The following is a 17,825-nucleotide window of genomic DNA, read 5'->3' on the forward strand; positions in this document are numbered from 1 at the left end:
TACCTCTGAGAAGTCAAAGTGTGTGAAAGTGTTAGTCATTTAATCATGTCTGACTCTTTGTGAACCTGTGGACTATAGTCTGCCAGGCTCATCTGCCCATGGAATTCTCCAGGTGAGAATATTGGAGTGGGCAGCCATTCGCTTCTTAAGAGAATATTTCTGACCCAGGGATCAAACCTAAGTCCCCCACATTACAGGAAGGCTCTTTACAATCTAAGCCACCAAGGAAGCCTTGAGTAAGCAAAGGTTTTTGTCAGTTTTGTGCAAAATAGTTATGTAACAGGAAGGATGAGAAGATATTTTTGTTAACATAAGATTACTTTATATAAAGTCATGTTTTCAAATATGTGTCCTTATGGATACTATGTTGGATCTTACCACTTATACTACACAGGATCTTACTCCCTATCTTTGCTTCAGTATCTAATTGAATGGCAAATGTGGTTACATGATCTAATCTAATTTAGATCTTTAATTTTTACTTCTAAATTATTTTATGAACCTTATAAGTCTATTGAAAATAAAGTATGCAATGTTGTTTGATAACATTTTACCTACAATAGAACTTGGAGAAGGAAATGGCAACCCACTCGAGTATTCTTGCCTGGAAAATCTTGTGGACAGAGGAGACGCAGGATACAGTTCATATATTCGCAAAGAATCAGACATGACTGAGTGACTGAACACAGTAGAACTTATTTCAAAATTGGAATCAGTCCTATCAGAATCTGTCTCCCCTTTATCAGCTACACTTATTTAGTACTCAAAATCCTTCTTCCAAACTCCTGTGAATGTTGATATTTTGACCTCTTCCCATGAGTTATTAATGTTCTTTAATAGCGTCTAAAATGTCGAATCCTTTCCAGAAAATTTTCAACCTACTTTGTCCAGATCCATCAGAGGGATCACTATTCATGGAAGCTATAGTTTTATGAAATGTATTTGTCAAATAATGACTTGATAGTTGAAGTCACTCCTTGTTCCATGGGCTGCAAAATGAATATTGTGTTAGCAGGCATCAAAAGAATATTAATCTCGTTCATCTCTATCAGAGGTCTTTGGTGACTGGATGCATTTTCAATTAGCAGTATTATTTTGAAAGGAATCTTTCTTTTTTTTTTTCCTTCTGAGCAGTAGGTCTCAACAATGGGCTTAAAAAATAAACTTCCCTGGTGGTCAATGGTTAAGACAGTGCTTCCACTGCAGGGGGTGTGAGCATATCACTGACTGGGGATCTAAGATCCTGCATGCCATGTGGCATGGCAAAAAAAAAAAAAAAAAATCAGCTAACCATGTTGTAAACAGATGTGCTGTCATCCAGGCTTTGTTGTTCAATTTATAGAACACAGGCAGAATAGATTTAGCATAATTTTAAAGTTCCGATATTTTTCAGAATGGTAAATGAATACTGTCTTCAACTTAGTCACCAACTGGATTAACCTCTAAGAAGAGAGTCAGCCTGTCCTTTGAAACTTGGAAGCCAAGCACTGACTACTCCTCTCTAGCTATGAAAGTCTTAGATAGCATCTTCTTCCAGTAGAAGGCTGTTTTGTCTACATTGAAAATCTATCGTTTAGTGTAATCTACCTTAATTAATTAGCTAGATCTTCTGGATAACTTGCTAAAGCTTCCATATCAGGATTTGCTATTTCACCTTATACTTTCATGTTATGTAGATGGTTTGTTGCCTTAAACCCCATGAACCAACCTTTGTTAACTTCAAACATTTTCCTTCAGTTTCCCCACCTCATTCAGCCTCCATAGAATTTGCAAGAGTTATGGTCATGGTCTAGATTTGTCTTTGGCTTAAGAGGATGCTGTAACTAATTTGATCTATCCAGACCACTAAAACTTTCTCAATATCAGCAATACAGCTGTTTAGCTTTCTTATCATTAGTTTCTTAATCAGAGTAGCAATTTAACTTTCTTTAAAACCTTTTCTTTTGCATTTCCCTTGCATTGGCAAACATTTTGTACAAGAGGCCTAGTTTTTGGCTTATCTAAACTTTCACATGCATAAGATTAATCATTTCTAGCTTTTGATTTAGACAGAGAGACCTGTAAATTTTCCTTTTACTTGAACACTTAGAGACTTTTGTAGGGTTATTATTGCCTAATTTCAATATTGTTTTGTCTCAGGGAACAGGGAAGATCAGAAAGGGGTAGATGAGGGAAGAGCTGATCCATGGAGCAGTCCAAACAAAAGCAACATTTATCCAACATGTATTAAAATTGCTATATAAGCATGATTAATGGTACCTCCAAACAATTACAATAGTAACATCAAAGATCACTAATCATAAATCACCATAGCAAATATAATAACAATGAGAAAGTTTGAAATATTGGGGGAATTACCAAGCTGTGACACAGAGGCATGAAGTGAACAAATAGTGTAGAAAAAATGGTGCCCATAGACTTGTTCCTCCTCTCTGCAGGATTGACACAAACCTGCAATTTGTAAAAAATGAAATGCAGCAAAATGAGATTTGTATCTAGTCCTCCTTTTATTGCTTGAATAAAAGGACTATTAGCACCTTTTAAAGTTTCCATGAATTTCAATAAATCTATAATAAATAACATTTTAATAATTTTTTTCTTAAAGTGCATAATAAGAGCCCAAATTTTGTGACTCAACATATATTTCTTAAAAATAATTTGTAAGAAAATCATTTGGAGCCATTTTGTATGTGGGATACATAGCATACTCCTTTTAGATGAAGAATAAAACATTTTCTGTGAAAGCATACAAAATAACATCAATAAATATAATCCTTTCACCATTTTAAAAATATTGCCATTTATTTTCTGATGACTAGTACTCTCTATGAAAAATCTGAAGCCTCTCAAGTGGCAGAGATGTACAAAATTCAGTGCAGTTTTAATAAAAAGAATACATGATCTTCTTTAAAAATGTAATAAAGAAAATATCATTTTAATCTCTAGAGAGCCATCTTTCTAGATACTCCATGGTACAGAAGAAAAATTAAGTGTTTCAAGCAATTCTGTTATTAATGATCCTGAACAGGATTATTCATCATAAGAGATTAAAAATTCCTCAGCATATTATTTCGTCTTTCAAGGAAGTATTATTATTCAAGTCTGGATCATAAAACTACTTACTTCCATTTGTTAACTTATAATATGAGAAACTAGTGAAAGAATCTGATTCTTCAAATATTTGAAAGGATCACTGCATCACTGATCCTGTTCCCACTCTCCACACTGCTGAACCCAGGGTAGGTAAGGCGCAGTTAAGAGGCTGGAGGAAGACACAAGGAGCCACAGGAAATGCAGACAACTTTCTTCTCTCTTGGCTGGCACAACTGCCATAATAAAGCCTCTCTCGTGGCTAATGCAGAGGCTGTAGAAACAGCCGTAACATAATCATAATGTAGTAACAACATAGTCACAGCATAAACTCATAAACATAACCATAGTGGTGCTTCAATGTAGCCCCAGTGCAGGAAAGCCAGGGCTTTCATGGTGGTAGCTCCTGTACACACACACACAACCCCCAGGGCTTCTCCAGGTGCAGTATATGTAAGAAAAGTAACCCATGTTCAAGCAAGTACTTTGTAAAGTTCATGTGCAGTGCTATAAGTGATTTCAGCTTTTACATAACCGTGCAAAGTCATTGTTTATAGAACATGGGGTGAGAGGTCATGAGAGCATGGGGCAAGAAAGCCTAATTTGCGCCATCATGTTTGTTTCCCCACTGTCACGTTTCTCTTTCAGTTCAGTTCAGTTCAGTTTCTCAGTCGTGTCCGACTCTTTGCGACCCCATGAATCACAGCACGCCAGGCCTCCTTGTCTATCACCAACTCCCGGAGTTCACTCAAACTCATGTCCATCCAGTCGGAGATGATATCCAGCCATCTTATTCTTTGTCGTCCCCTTCTCATCCTGCCCCCAGTACCTCCCAGCATCAGAGTCTTTTCCAGTGAGTCAAATCTTCGCATGAGGTGGCCAAAGTACTGGAGTTTCAGCTTTAGCATCAGTCCTTCCAATGAACACCTAGGACTGATCTTCTTCAGAAAGGACTGGTTGGATCTCCTTTCAGTCCAAGGGACTCTCAAGAGTCTTCTCCAACACCACAGTTCAAAAGCATCAATTCTTCAGTGATCAGCTCTCTTCACAGTCCAACTCTCACATCCATACATGACCACTGGAAAAACCATAGATTTGACTAGATGGAACATTTTGGCAAAGTAACGTCTCTTCTTTTAATATGCTATCTAGGTTGGTCAAAAATTTCTTTTGAAGGAGCAAGGGAATTTTAATTTCATGGCTGCAATCATCATCCCCAGTGATTTTGGAGCTCAAAAAAATAAAGTCTGACACTGTTTCCACTGTTTCCCCATCTATTTCCAATGAAGTGATGGGACCAGATGACATAATCTTAGTTTTCTGAATGTTGACCTTCACACCAACTTTTTCACTCTCCTCTTTCACTTTCCTCAAGAGGCTTTTATTAAGAAGAGTTGGCAAGAATACACAGAACTGTACAAAAAAGATCTTCATGAACAACATAATCACGAAGGTGTGATCACTCACCTAGAGTGAGACATCTTGGAATGTGAAGTCAAGTGGGCCTTAGAAAGCATCACTATGAACAAAGCTAGTGGAGGTGATGGAATTCCAGTTGAGCTATTTCAAATCCTGAAAGATGATGCTGTGAAAGTGCTGCACTCAATATGCCAGCAAATTTGGAAAACCCAGCAGTGGCCACAGGACTGGAAAAGGCCATTCTTAATCCCAATCCCAAAGAAAGAAAATGGCAAAGAATGCTCAAGCTACCGCACAATTGCACTCATCTCCCACACTAGTAAAATCATGCTCAAAATTCTCCAATCCAGGCTTCAGCAATATGTGAACCGTGAACTTCCAGATATTCAAGCTGGTTTTAGAAAAGGCAGAGGAACAAGAGATCAAATTGCCAACATCCACTGGATACTGGATAAAGAAAAAGAGTTCCAGAAAAACATCTATTTCTGCTTCATTGACTATGCCAAAGCCTTTCACTGTGTGGATCACAATAAACTGTGGAACATTCTGAAAGAGATGGGAATACCAGACCACCTGACCTGCCTCTTGAGAAACCTATATGCAGGTCAGGAAGCAACAGTTAGAACTGGACATGGAACAACAGACTGGTTCCAAATAGGAAAAGGAGTACGTCAAGGTTGTATATTGTCACTCTGCTTATTTAACTTCTATGCAGAGTACATCATGAGGAACGCTGGGCTGGAAGAAGTACAAGCTGGAATCAAGATTGCCAGGAGAAATATCAGTAACCTCAGATATGCAGATGACACCACCCTTATGGCAGAAAGTAAAGAGTAATTAAAAAGCCTCTTGATGAAATTGAAAGAGGAGAGTGAAAATGTTGGCTTGAAGCTCAACATTCAGAAAACTAAGATCATGGCATCTGGTCCCATCACTTCATGGGGAATAGATGGGGAAACAGTGAAAGCGGTGTCAGACTTTTTTTTGGGGGGGGGCTCCAAAATCACTGCAGATCTTGATTGCAGCCTTGAAATTAAAAGACGCTTACTCCTTGAAAGGAAAGTTATGACCAACCTAGATACCATATTAAAAAGCAGAGACATTACTTTGCCAACCAAGTTCTGTCTAGTCAAAGCTATTTTTTTTCCCCCTGGTCATATACGGATGTGAGATTTGGAAGGTGAAAAAACCTGATCGCCGAACTTTTGAACTGTGGTGCTGGAGAAGACTCTTGAGAGTCCCTGGGACTGCAAGGAGATCCAACCAGTCCATTCTAAAGGAGATCAACCTGGTGTTCATTGGAAGGACTGATACTAAAGCTGAAACTCCAATACTTTGGCCACCTCATGCGACGAGTTGACTCACTGGAGAAGACTCTGATGCTGGGAGGGATTGGGGGCGGGAGGAGACGGGGACAACAGAGAATGAGATGGCTGGATGGCATCACCGACTCGATGAATATGAGTTTGAGTGAACTCCGGGTGTTGATGACGGACAGGGAGGCCTGGCATGCTGTAATTCTTGGGGTCGCAAAGGGTCGGACAAAACTGAGCGACTGAACTGAACTGAACTGAGACTGCTTTTTTAATCCTTTATTTCCCAATAATCCCTACTAATCAGAAAGTAATGAATTATTTTTTAAAAAAAATTTCCAAATAGTCTATGAGCTGTCATATGAATTCATGAGATCAGTATCAGGGTCATTATTTGGAAGTTAAAAAAAATAATATTTGCCCATATACATACTCTCAAAGATATTTTGTTGTGTTTAAGGCATCTAAGAAAGTCATCAAAAGCCAATCTTATTTTCCTAATATGTGAAAGATAAATAGAATATTGATATCTAAGATTAAAATAAAATTGTAAGTAACATAGGTTCAATTGTGAATAGAGCGTAGAATGAAGGAAATAAAGAAGAAAAGAAGGTAAGGGAAGAAAAAAATAACACATCAGTCTCTATCAATTTCATTTCCCTCTAGGATAAATCTGGTGGGTTTGAGGGGTCAGCATAGGGCAGTTGTTACATTCCTTCCTTACTGTGGACTCCATGTATAATGGGAGCAAAAACTTCAGTATTAGGCAGGTACAAATTCATTATTGAATTTTTATTATTGGACATGATATGGATCAGTGGTAAAGAATCCACCTGCCAATGCAGGAGATGCAGGTTTGATCCATGGCTTCGGAAGAATCCCTGGAGAAGAAAGTGGCAACACACTCCAGTATTTTTACCTGGGAAATCCCCTGGAAAGAGGAGCCTCATAGGCTGCAATCCATGGGTTGCAAAGTGTCAGACACTACTGAGCAACTGAGAACACATGCACTGTATATTCCACATTTTCACATATACTGTTTAAGTAGGATAGCAAAATGACTTGAAAGAATGTATCATTTTAGGATTTTAGCTTTTTTCCTGGTTGTACAAGTTAGGACTGGAGAAAATAAAACTATCTTCTCTTCCAAAATAAGTTTTATGAAGAACACAGCCCTTGAAAAGTAAAAGAGAAGATTATTACCTGTGCTTGACAAAGAATACAGCAAAATACTTTGTCCTTGATATGTTTTCTTTTAAAAAAAAAAATTATTTTCATTGGAGGCTACATGTTTTACAAAATTGTATTGGTTTTGTCATACATTGACATGAATCTCCCCCGGGTGTACGTGTGTTCCTTATCTTGAACCCCCCTCCCACCTCTCTCCACATATCATTCCTCTAGCTAATCACACTGCACCAGCCAAGAGTATCCTGTATCATGCATCGAACCTGGACTGGCGATTCGTTTCACATATAATAATATACAAGTTCCAATGTCATTCTCGCAAATCATCCAACCTTTGCCCTCTCCCACAGAGTCCAAAAGACTGTTCTATACATCTGTGTCTCTTTTGCTGTCTCACATACAGGGTTATCGTTACCATCTTTCTAAATTCCAAATATATGCGTTAGTATACTGTATTAGTGTTTTTATTTCTGGCTTACTTCAGTCTGTATAATAGGCTATATAGTTTCATCCACCTCATTAGAACTGATTCAAATGTATTCTTTTTAATGGCTGAGTAATATTCCATTGTGTATACGTACCACTGCTTTCTTATCCATTCATCTGCTGATGGACATCTAGGTTACTTCCATGCCCTGGCTATTATAAACAGTGCTACGATGAACATTGGAGTATGTGTGTCTCTTTCAATTCTTGTTTCCTCGGTGTGTATGCCCAGGAGTGGGATTTCTGGGTCCTATGGAGTTTTACTTCCACTTTTTTAAGGAATCTACACACTGTTTTCCGTAGTGGCTGTATTAGCTTGCATTCCCACCAACAGGGTCAGAGGGTTCCCTCTTCTCCACACCCTCTCCAACATTTATTGCTTGTGGCCTCTTGGATAGCAGCGATTCTGACTGGTGTGAAATGGTACCTCATTATGGTTTTGATTTGCATTTCTCTGATTATGAGTGATGTTGAGCATCTTTTCATGTGTTGTTAGCCATATGTATGTCTTCTTTGAAGAAATGTCTGTCTAGTTCTTTGGCCCATTTTTTGATTGGGTTGTTTATTTTTCTGGAATTGAGCTGCAGGAGTTGCTTGCATATTTTTGAGATTAATCCTTTGTCAGTTGCTTCATTTGTTATTATTTTCTCCCATTTTGAAGGCTATCTTTTCACCTTGCTTATAGTTTCCTTTACTGTGCACAAACTTTTAATTTTAATTAGGTTCCATTTGTTTATTTTTGCTTTTATTTCCAGTATTCTGAGAGGTGGGTCATGGAGGATCCTGCTGTGATTTATGTCGGAGAGTGTTTTGCCTATGTTCTCCTCTAGGAGTTTTATAGTTTCTGGTCTTACATTTAGATCTTTAATCCATTTTGAGTTTATTTTTGTGTATGGTGTTAAGGAGTGTTCTAGTTTCATTCTTTTACAAGTGGTTGGCCAGTTTTCCCAGCACCACTTGTTAAAGACATTTTCTCCATTGAATATTCTTGCCTCCTTTGTCAAAGATAAGGTGTCCATAGGGGCAGGATTTATCTCTGGGCTTTCTGTTTTGTTCCATTGATTTATATTTCTGTCTTTATGCTAGTACCATACTGTCTTGATGACTGTGGCTTTGTAGTAGAGCCTGAATTCCGGCAGGTTGATTCCCCCAGTTCCACTTTTCTTTCTCAAGATTGCTTTGGCTATTCTAGGTTTTTTTTATTTCCATACAAATTGTGAATTTAATTGTTCTAGTTCAGTAAAAATACAATTGGTAGCTTGATAAGGAATGCATTGAATCGATAAATTACTATGGGTAGTATACTCATTTTTACATTATTTATTCTTCCAATCCACGAACACGGTATATTTCTCCATCTGTTAGTGTCCTCTTTGATTTCTTTCACCAGAATTTTATAGCTTTCTATATATAGGTCTTTTTTCTCTTTAGGTAGATATATTCTTAAGTATTTTATTTTTTTCATTGCAATGGTGAATGGAATTGTTTCCTTAATTTCTCTTTCTATTTTCTCATTATTTCTGTATAGGAATGCAAGGGATTTATGTGTGTTGGTTTTATATCCTTCAACTTTACTAAATTCATTGATTAGCTCTAATAATTTTCTGGTGGAGTCTTTAGGGTTTTCTTTGTAGAGGATCATGTCTTCTGAAAACAGTGAGCATTTTACTTCTTTTCTAATTTGTGTTCTTTTATGTCTTTTTCTGCTCTGATTGGTGTGGCCAAAACTTCCAAAACTCTGTTAAATAGTGGTGGTGAGAGTGAGCACCCTTGTATTGTTCCTGACTTTAAGGGAAATGCTTTCAGTTTTTCACCATTGAGGATAATGTTTGCTGTGGGTTTGTCATATATTGCTTTTATTATCTTGAGGGATGTTCCTTCTATTCCCGCCTTCTGGAGGGTTTTTATCATAAATGGATGTTGAATTTTGTCAAAGGTTTTCTCTGCATCTATTGAGATAATCATATGGTTTTTATTCTTCATTTTATTAATGTGGTATATTTTGTTGATTGATTTGCGGGTATTGAAGAATCCTTGCATTCCTGGGATAAAGCGCACTTGGTCGTGGTGTATGATCTTTTTAATGTGTTGTTGGAGTCTGATTGCTAGAATTTTGTTCAGGATTTTTGCATCTATGCTCATCAGTGATATTGGCCTGTAGTTTTCTTTTTTTGTGGGATCTTTACCGGGTTTTGGGATTAGTGTGATGGTGGCCTTATTGAATAAGTCTGGAAGTTTATCTTCCTCTGCAATTTTCTGGAAGAGTTTGAGTAGGATAGCTGTTAGTTTTTCGCTAAATTTTTTGTAGAATTCAGCTGTGAAGTCATCTGGACCTGGGCTTTTGTTTGCTTGAAGATTTCTGATTATAGTTTCAATTTCCATGCTTGTGATGGGTCTGTTAACATTTTCTATTTCTTCCTGGTTCAGTTTTGGAAAGTTGTAACTTTCTAAGAATTTGTCCATTTCTTCCAAGTTGTCCATTTTTTTGGCATATAGTTGCTGATAGTAGTCTCTTATGATCCTATGTATTTCTGTGTTGTCTGTTGTGATCTCTCCCGTTTCATTTCTAATTTTATTGATTTCGTTTTCCTCCCTTTGTTTCTTGATGAGTCTGGCTAGTGATTTTTCAATTTTATTTACCCTCTCAAAGAACCAGATTTTGGCTTTTTTTATTTTTGTTGTGGTCTGTTTTGTTTATTTTGCATTTATTTCTGCCCTAATTTTTAAGATTTCTTTCCTTCTACTAACCCTGGGTTCTGCATTTCTTCCTTTTCTAGTTGCTTTACTTGTAGAGTTAGGTTCTTTAGTTGGCTTTTTTCTTGTTTCTTGAGGTATGCCTGTATTGCTCTGAACCTTCCCCTTATCACTGCTTTTACAGTGTCTCAGAGGTTTTGCATTGTTGTGTTTTCATTTTCTTTCGTTTCTATGCATATTTTGATTTCTTTTTTGATTTCTTCTATGATTTGTTCCTTATTCAGAAGCGTGTTGTTCAGCCTCTATATGTTGGAATTTTTAGGATTTTTTCTTCTGTAATTGAGACCCAATCTTACTGCATTGTGGTCAGAAAAGATGCTTGGAATCATTTCAGTTTTTTTGAATTTACGAAGGCTAGATTTATGGCCCAGTATGTGGTCTATTCTGGAGAAGGTTCCATGTGCACTTGAGAGAAAGTTGAAATTCATTTTTTTGGGGTGAAATGTTGTATAGTTATCAATTAGGTCTAACTGGTCTACTGTGTCATTTAACGTTTGTGTTTCCTTGTTAATTTTCTGTTTTTTGATCTATCCATAGGTGTGAGTGGGGTATCAAAATTTCCCACTTTTATTGTGTTGTTGTTAATTCCCCCTTTTATTCTTGTTAGCATTTTCTTACATATTGTGATGCTCCTATGTTGGGTGCATATACATTTAAATTGCTACATCTTCTTCTTGGATTTATCCTTTGAACATTATGTAGTGTCTTCCTTTGTCTCTTTACACAGCCTTTGTTTTAAAGTCTATTTTATCTGATATGAGTATTACCTTTCTATTTGTGTGGAATATCTTCTTCCAACCCTTCACTGTCATTCTGTATGTGTCCCTCTTTTCGAGGTGGGTCTCTTGTGGACACATATATAGGGGTATTGTTTTTGTATCCATTCAGCCAGTCTTTGTCTTTTGCTTGGGGCATTCAACGCATTTACATTTAAGGTAATTATTGATAAGTATGATCTCATTGCCATTTACTATATTGTTTTGGGTTTGAGTTTATACACCCTTTCTGTGTTTCCTGTCTAGAGAAGGTCTTTTAGCATTTGTTGGAGAGTTGGTTTGGTGATGTTGAATTCTCTCAGCTTTTGCTTTTCTAGAAAGCTTTTGATTTCTCCTTCATATTTGAATGAGATCCTTGCTGGGTACAGTAATCTGGACTGTAGGTTATTTTCTTTCAACACTTTATGTATGCCCTGCCATTCCTTTCTGACCTGACCAATTTCTATTGAAAGATCAGCTCTTATTCTTATGGGGATCCTCTTTTGTGTTATTTGTTGCTTTTCCCTTGCTGCTTTTAATATTTGTTCTTTGTGTTTGATCTTTGTTAATTTGATTAATATGTGTCTTGGGGTATTTCGCCTTGGGTTTAACTGTTTGGGATTCTCTGGGATTCTTGGACTTGGGTAATTATTTTCTTCCCCATTTTAGAGAAGTTTTCAACTATTATCTCCTCAAGTATTTTTTCATGGTATTTCTTTTTGTCTTCTTCTTCTGGGACTCCTATTATTTGAACGTTGGGGCATTTAACATTGTCCCAGAGGTCTCTGAGATTGTCCTATTTTCTTTTAATTCGTTTTTATTTTTTCCTCTCTGTTTCATTTATTTCTAACATTCTATCTTCTAGCTCGCTTATCTTGTCTTCTGCCTCCATTATTCTACTGTTGGTTCACTCCAGAGTGTTTTTTATCTCATCTATTGCATTATTCATTGTATATTGAGTCTTTTTTATTTCTTCTAGATCCTTGTTAAACCTTTCTTGCATCTTCTCAATCCTTGTCTCCAGGTTATTTATCTGTAACTCCAATTTGTTTTCAAGATTTTGGATTATTTTCACTATCATTATTTGGAATTCTTTATCAGGTAGGTTCCCTATCTCTTCCTCTTTTGTTTGGTTTGGTGGGCATTTATCCTGTTCCTTTTCTTGCTGGGTATTTCTCTGCCTCTTCGTCTTGCTTACATTGCTGTGTTTGGGGAGGCCTTTCCATCTTCTGGCAGTTTGTGGAGTTCTCCTAATTGTGGAGTTTCCTCACTCCGGGTGGGGTTGAACGGGTGACTTTTCAAGGTTCCCTGGTTAGGGAAGCTTGTGTCGGTGTTCTGGTGGGTGGAGCTGGATTTCTTCTCTCTGGAGTGCAATGAAGCATCCAATAATCAGTTATTAGATGTCAATGGATTTGGAGTGACTTTAGGCAGCCTGTATATTGAAGTTCAGGGCTATGCTTCTGTGTTCCTGGAGAATTTGCATGGTATGTCTTGCTCTGGAATTTGTTGACCTTTGGGTGGTGCTTGGTTTCAGTGTAAGTATGGAGGCATTTGATGAGCTTCTATTGATTAATGTTCCCTGGAGTCAGGAGTTCTCTGGTATTCTCAGGATTTGGACTTAAGCCTCTGCCTCTGCTTCTCAGTATTATTCTTGCAGTAGCCTCAAGACTTCTCTGTCACTCCCAAGGCGGTTCCTTCTGTTTTAGCTTCTTCTGTTTGCTGGTCTCTTCAGTGTCTAATTTCTGATCTGACAAAAGGGGGCCGTGGTGGACACTTTTTTATGGTCACTTGTTCAGCCGTGCTGTGGGGAGAAAGGAACGCTGCAAACAAATATCATTGACATCTGTGGGGAATGCTTGCAATGTTTCCGCCACACTGTGTTTGCCCCCACTCAGGGCGTGTGTGCTTTCCCTGTTTATACTGCTTAGGCTCTAGGTTTCTCTGCCAGTAACTGTTTAAGGCCAGCACTGAGTTGCATGCACGCCCCAGGTCTAAGCTGTTCAGGTTCAAGTACTCGGGTACTCCACAAAGGCACAGACTTGGTTGGACCTGAGTTTTGTGCCTTCCCCGGTTCGAGCAGCTCAGGTGACCAGGTGTTTGGCAGTCACGGTCGCTGTGACTTATCACCTCCCTGGTCCCTGCTGCTCGGTTTTCTGGGTGTACAACGAGCAAACCTTCTCAGGCAGATGTCGACCGGCCAGAAACCCAAGAAGTCTTGGTTAGCAAAGAAACCTACTTGCAGTTTGGTATCGGATGCCTCTCTAGGGCCGCAATTGCCCTCTTCCAGCTCTGGCTGCCCTCCCCTGTCTGTCTCGGTGGGGATTGGGCCATCCACAGCCGGCTAGCTCTGCTCAGTCTTTGTTCTTTGATCGGGTCTGGTGGTGTCTTAGGTTAGGGCTTTTCGCCTTTTCACAGGGTAGCTATCCCACAGTCTGCTTTGGTATCTCAAGTTAGCTCCCTCAGATTGCTCTTGGGGCATTCAGGCCCTGTCCTTACTCTAAGCAGCGCAGCCCACGCCTCCGTGACCAGCTCCCACTTGCTAGTGTGGGATGTGGGCATCTGCACTGCTTCTTCACTGGAAGTTACCGTTGTGCAGGTAATCTGTGGGTTTTAATTATTTATTTCTTTTTCCTCCCAGTTATGTTGCCCTCTGAGGTTCCAAGGCTCTCCACAAACTCGCCAATGAGTGTTTTCTCTTGTTTGGAAACTTCTTGCTTTTTCAAGCCTCCCTTCTCAGGACGGATCTCTGTCCCTACCTCTTTTGTCCCTCTTTTTATCTTTTACATTATTTCCTATCTCCTTTCGAATACAATGGGCTGCTTTTCTGGGTACCTGATGTCCTCTGCTGGCATTCAGAAGTTGTTTTGTGGAAGTTACTCAGCTTTCAAATGCTCTTTGGATGAATTTGTAGGGGAGAAAGTGGTTTTCCCATCCTATTCCTCCACCATCTTCCTCCCCGCTCTGTTTTCTTGAAATAGTGGAACTAGAAGAGCTGTTGAAGTTATGTTAAACATAATTAGCCAAGGAAGTACACTGAGAATTGGGCACAGGACTATTTTGTTTTCTTCCTTTTTTTTTTTTTTTGCTTTTATTTTATTTTGGCTTACCTTATTTGTTCCTTATCTTATTTGAACAATTACCATTGGCAATATCTTAACATTTAATGCCGTCATATGATTTTATTTTAGTTCAGAAAGTTGGACACATTATCTAAAATAATTAGATTTTCTTAGACTCATCATAATTAAAGGCCTGATGTAATCAAAACTCTCCTGAACATCAAGTTCTAGAAATGCCTTTAATGAAGAAAATGTATTGATGTAAATTAATAATGGAAATAATTTTTTAAAGGAAAATTTTTAAAATGAAAATTTTAAAATTAATTTAGATGGTGTGTATTACCAATAACCCAGGCTCCTGCAATTTATTTAATCCATACTTACATTTCTCAAGATCTAGGCAAAGTATACTGGCACCTATCTCTTCCTAATACTTGCACCCATGTTGCATGACTCCTAGAAGTAGACAGAAGCAATAGTTCGTAATATAACATTTTTAATAACATTATTGGAGAGGTCCTATTGTCCAAAATCATGGTTCTGTATGGTGAGCTGGACTAAAAAAGCCATAATAACTTTTAATATATTTCCTGGAATAGAGTGCAGGGAAAAGTCATAATGATAAGCATATGAGGATTGTAACCACCACAGGAGTATGTGATGATCTGTTTTAGCATATATTCAATTTTTTGCCAGAGCAATTTTAATTTAGGGACTTTCTCAAAATTTGTTCCCAAGATGAATAATATCATACCAAGTAGGAGATAATTACTCTATCAAATAAAGAGATTTGTAAAATTGCAATTTTTAGAATCATTGACTTTAACCAGTAGTGTGAGTTTACAGGCATGATGACATCTCATCTCATACATTTTAAGTCAATAATATTTTCTCTATAATCTCTTTCTCCAAAATTATAAGATGGGGAGTAGAAGAGGTATTATCACTAAGCCTCAGGCACTGTTGACAATGATCTGCTCTTTTATTTTAAATTTATGTTCCCGGACTTCTCTGGTGGTCCAGTGGTTAAGAATCAGCCTACCAATTCAAGGGACATGGGTCCTATCCCTAGTCTTGGAAGATTCAATATGCAGCAAGGCAATTAAGCCCATGCCACAACTACTGAAGGCCAGGAGCCACAACTAGAGAAGCTCAGGAACTTACAGCCCATGCTCTGCAACAAGAGAAGCCACCGCACACTGCAATTAAAGAGTAGTCCAAAATTGTTGCAACCAGAGAAAGCCTGTGCACAGCAACGAAGACCTAGTACAGCCATAAATAAATGTGTGTGTGTGTGCGCTAAGTCTCTTTAGTCATGTCTGACTCTTTGAGTTCCTCTGAACTGTAGCCCTCCAGGTTTCTCCGTTCATGGAATTCTCTAGGCAAGAATACTGGAGTGAGTCGCCATGCCACTTCCAGGGAATCTTCCTGACCCAGGAGTTGAACCCGCCTCTCTTACATCTCCTGCATTGGCAAGTGGGTTCTTTACCACTATTGCCACCTGCAAAGCCCCATAAATAAATTAATTAATTTAAAAAATTAAAAGTATGTACCCAGTAGCAAATTGCTGAATATATAGTCAAGGTATTATGTGTGTGCGTACATGCTCAGTCCTGTTGAAATCTTTTGTGACCCCATGGACTATAGTCCACCAGGTTTCTCTGTCCATGGGATTCTCCAGGCAAGAATACTGGAATTGGTTGACATGCCCTCCTCCAGGCGATGTTCCTGACCCAGGGATTGAGCCAGGGTCTCCTGCATCTTCTGCTTGACAGGCAGATTCTTTACCACTGAGCCATCTGGGAAGCTGTGGCCGACTGAGCCTTAAACAATTGGAAAGCTTTCTTACCTCTTTTTAAAAAATGACAAAAGGAAAATAACTTTTTGTCTGAAAGAACTTTGAGGATCAGGGAGTTCACATAGTTTATCTTATAGATGAGAAAACTGAGTCCTAGTGAGGATGTGAAGTACCTAACATCACACATTTATTTGGTTGTGGAACAAAGAAAACCTGAAATAAAGATTATTGAACAGATTAGTATCTGGATACCAGAATCTGACTGGAACAACTCTATAATGAGAAACTATACAGTAGTAGAGAAGACTGCATTGCTTTAAAGCCCAAGTATTTTCTTCCCTCAATATATGTGAAAGAGAAATCTCAGAAAATTCTGATGTCCACATATGCATGAAAGCTTTTGCTTTTCAATAAAAATTCTACATGAATCACTACCAGTTTTATTTTCTTTGTTATCAACTCTTATTTTGAGAGTAGATAGCAGACAATTAGGAAAGAATTGTTAGAGTATGTCATTCAAGGAAAAAAGTAAGGTAATGCCAATTCCCCATTTTCCTCTTTGCCAAATTACAGACATTATGTTAGTCTAAATTAAGTTGCCATTTCCTTCTCCACTAAATTAAGTTACTATACACTAATACCTATAGTTAAGTGGAGAAAAGAAGCCAAGTTTATGAACTGTGTAAAATGTGCAGATATCTGAATGAATTTTATATTTCCTTGCAGTATTTCAAGTCCCACAATTATCTTATCACTACCCTCCATTTACATAAGTTATATTGCTTTTCTCTTAAAAAATAAAGAATATCTACCAGTGACCTTTAGCTGAATTTTCCTTAATATCCAATCTACAGTTTCAGGAGCACACAGACTCCATTTATTTAATAAACATTTAATTACTATATTACAAGGGCATGTTGTCTGAATTGCAAAAATAGAGCTGCTGCTCTTTTTCTTGTCTCCTCACAATGCGCCTCAGCACAGTGTCTTATTGTCCTCCTTGGAGCACTAACGTTGCTCACTACTGCAGGTGGAAAACAATTTTCCTCCTCAGAGTGGACATATTTATTGTACCTTTAGGAGAACCTAGGGGAAAAGAACTACCTTCTGTATAGTTCTGTTAGAAAGCAAAATTACCACCAGAAATTCAACATAAATTCCCATCAAGACTTGTTAACTCTGTCTGTGAATTAGAGTAGCATCAGGGTGATTTGACTAGCACATTAAAATTTAATGATAGATGTCTCCATACATAACAGTCAATTCTTTGATAAACTACTTAGAAAGTGACATAAAAGGTGAGAAAACAGTCATAAAAATTATTGGTTATAAAATAAAATATGGTGAAATAGCAACAGATTTTTTTTAATGTTAAGGCAATATTCATTATTTGTACAAAAAAAAAGCACAACACTTTTTAAATGCAGATTCTACTGCCCATTAAGAGTCTCTAAACAAAGATTAAGTTGTAATTTCAAGAAATGTGAATGCAAACCTCTCTCTTTTTTTCTCTCTCTCTCCCTCCTTTCCTTCATTTCTTCCCCCCTCCCCACCTTATCATTTAGATGTTTCTGGTTATTTATCTGTATATTATCATAAGAATTTACCTATCAGTGTTACTTTTTTCCCTATCAAGGCTTTTAGAAGATACACAGTTACCTTTATAAAAAACAATAGCTGATCATTTTAATTCTAAATGAGTTTTTTCTTGGTATTAAAGTGATTCTCTCATTGCTACATAGTTTGATCAGTTCCATCTGTAAGTGAGAAAAAATCTACACTACATTCTGCAAAAATATTCTACTTCATCACTACTGTATACAGTGAATTGCTTGCAAGATTTTTAGAATTTTTTAAAATGTCATTTTGGTAGTACAGGAATTACATTAAAACTCTTAATTCTATTTGTATCTAGTGCCAATAGCTTTGATATATGTAAAATGGTGATTAAAACCAAATTCTC

At 37.7% G+C, this 17,825-nt stretch overlaps 1 pseudogene; it reads left to right on the forward strand.

Annotated features, from left to right (window-relative positions):
* The window catches only part of LOC148773360 (protocadherin-11 X-linked pseudogene), a 183,380-nt pseudogene that overhangs the window by 73,338 nt on the left and 92,217 nt on the right, over positions 1-17,825 (forward strand).

The sequence above is a fragment of the Moschus berezovskii genome, chromosome X (assembly GCF_049115385.1).
Source record: "Moschus berezovskii isolate FMDL1 chromosome X, NW_MosBer_1.0, whole genome shotgun sequence".
NCBI classification, from domain to species: domain Eukaryota; kingdom Metazoa; phylum Chordata; class Mammalia; order Artiodactyla; family Moschidae; genus Moschus; species Moschus berezovskii.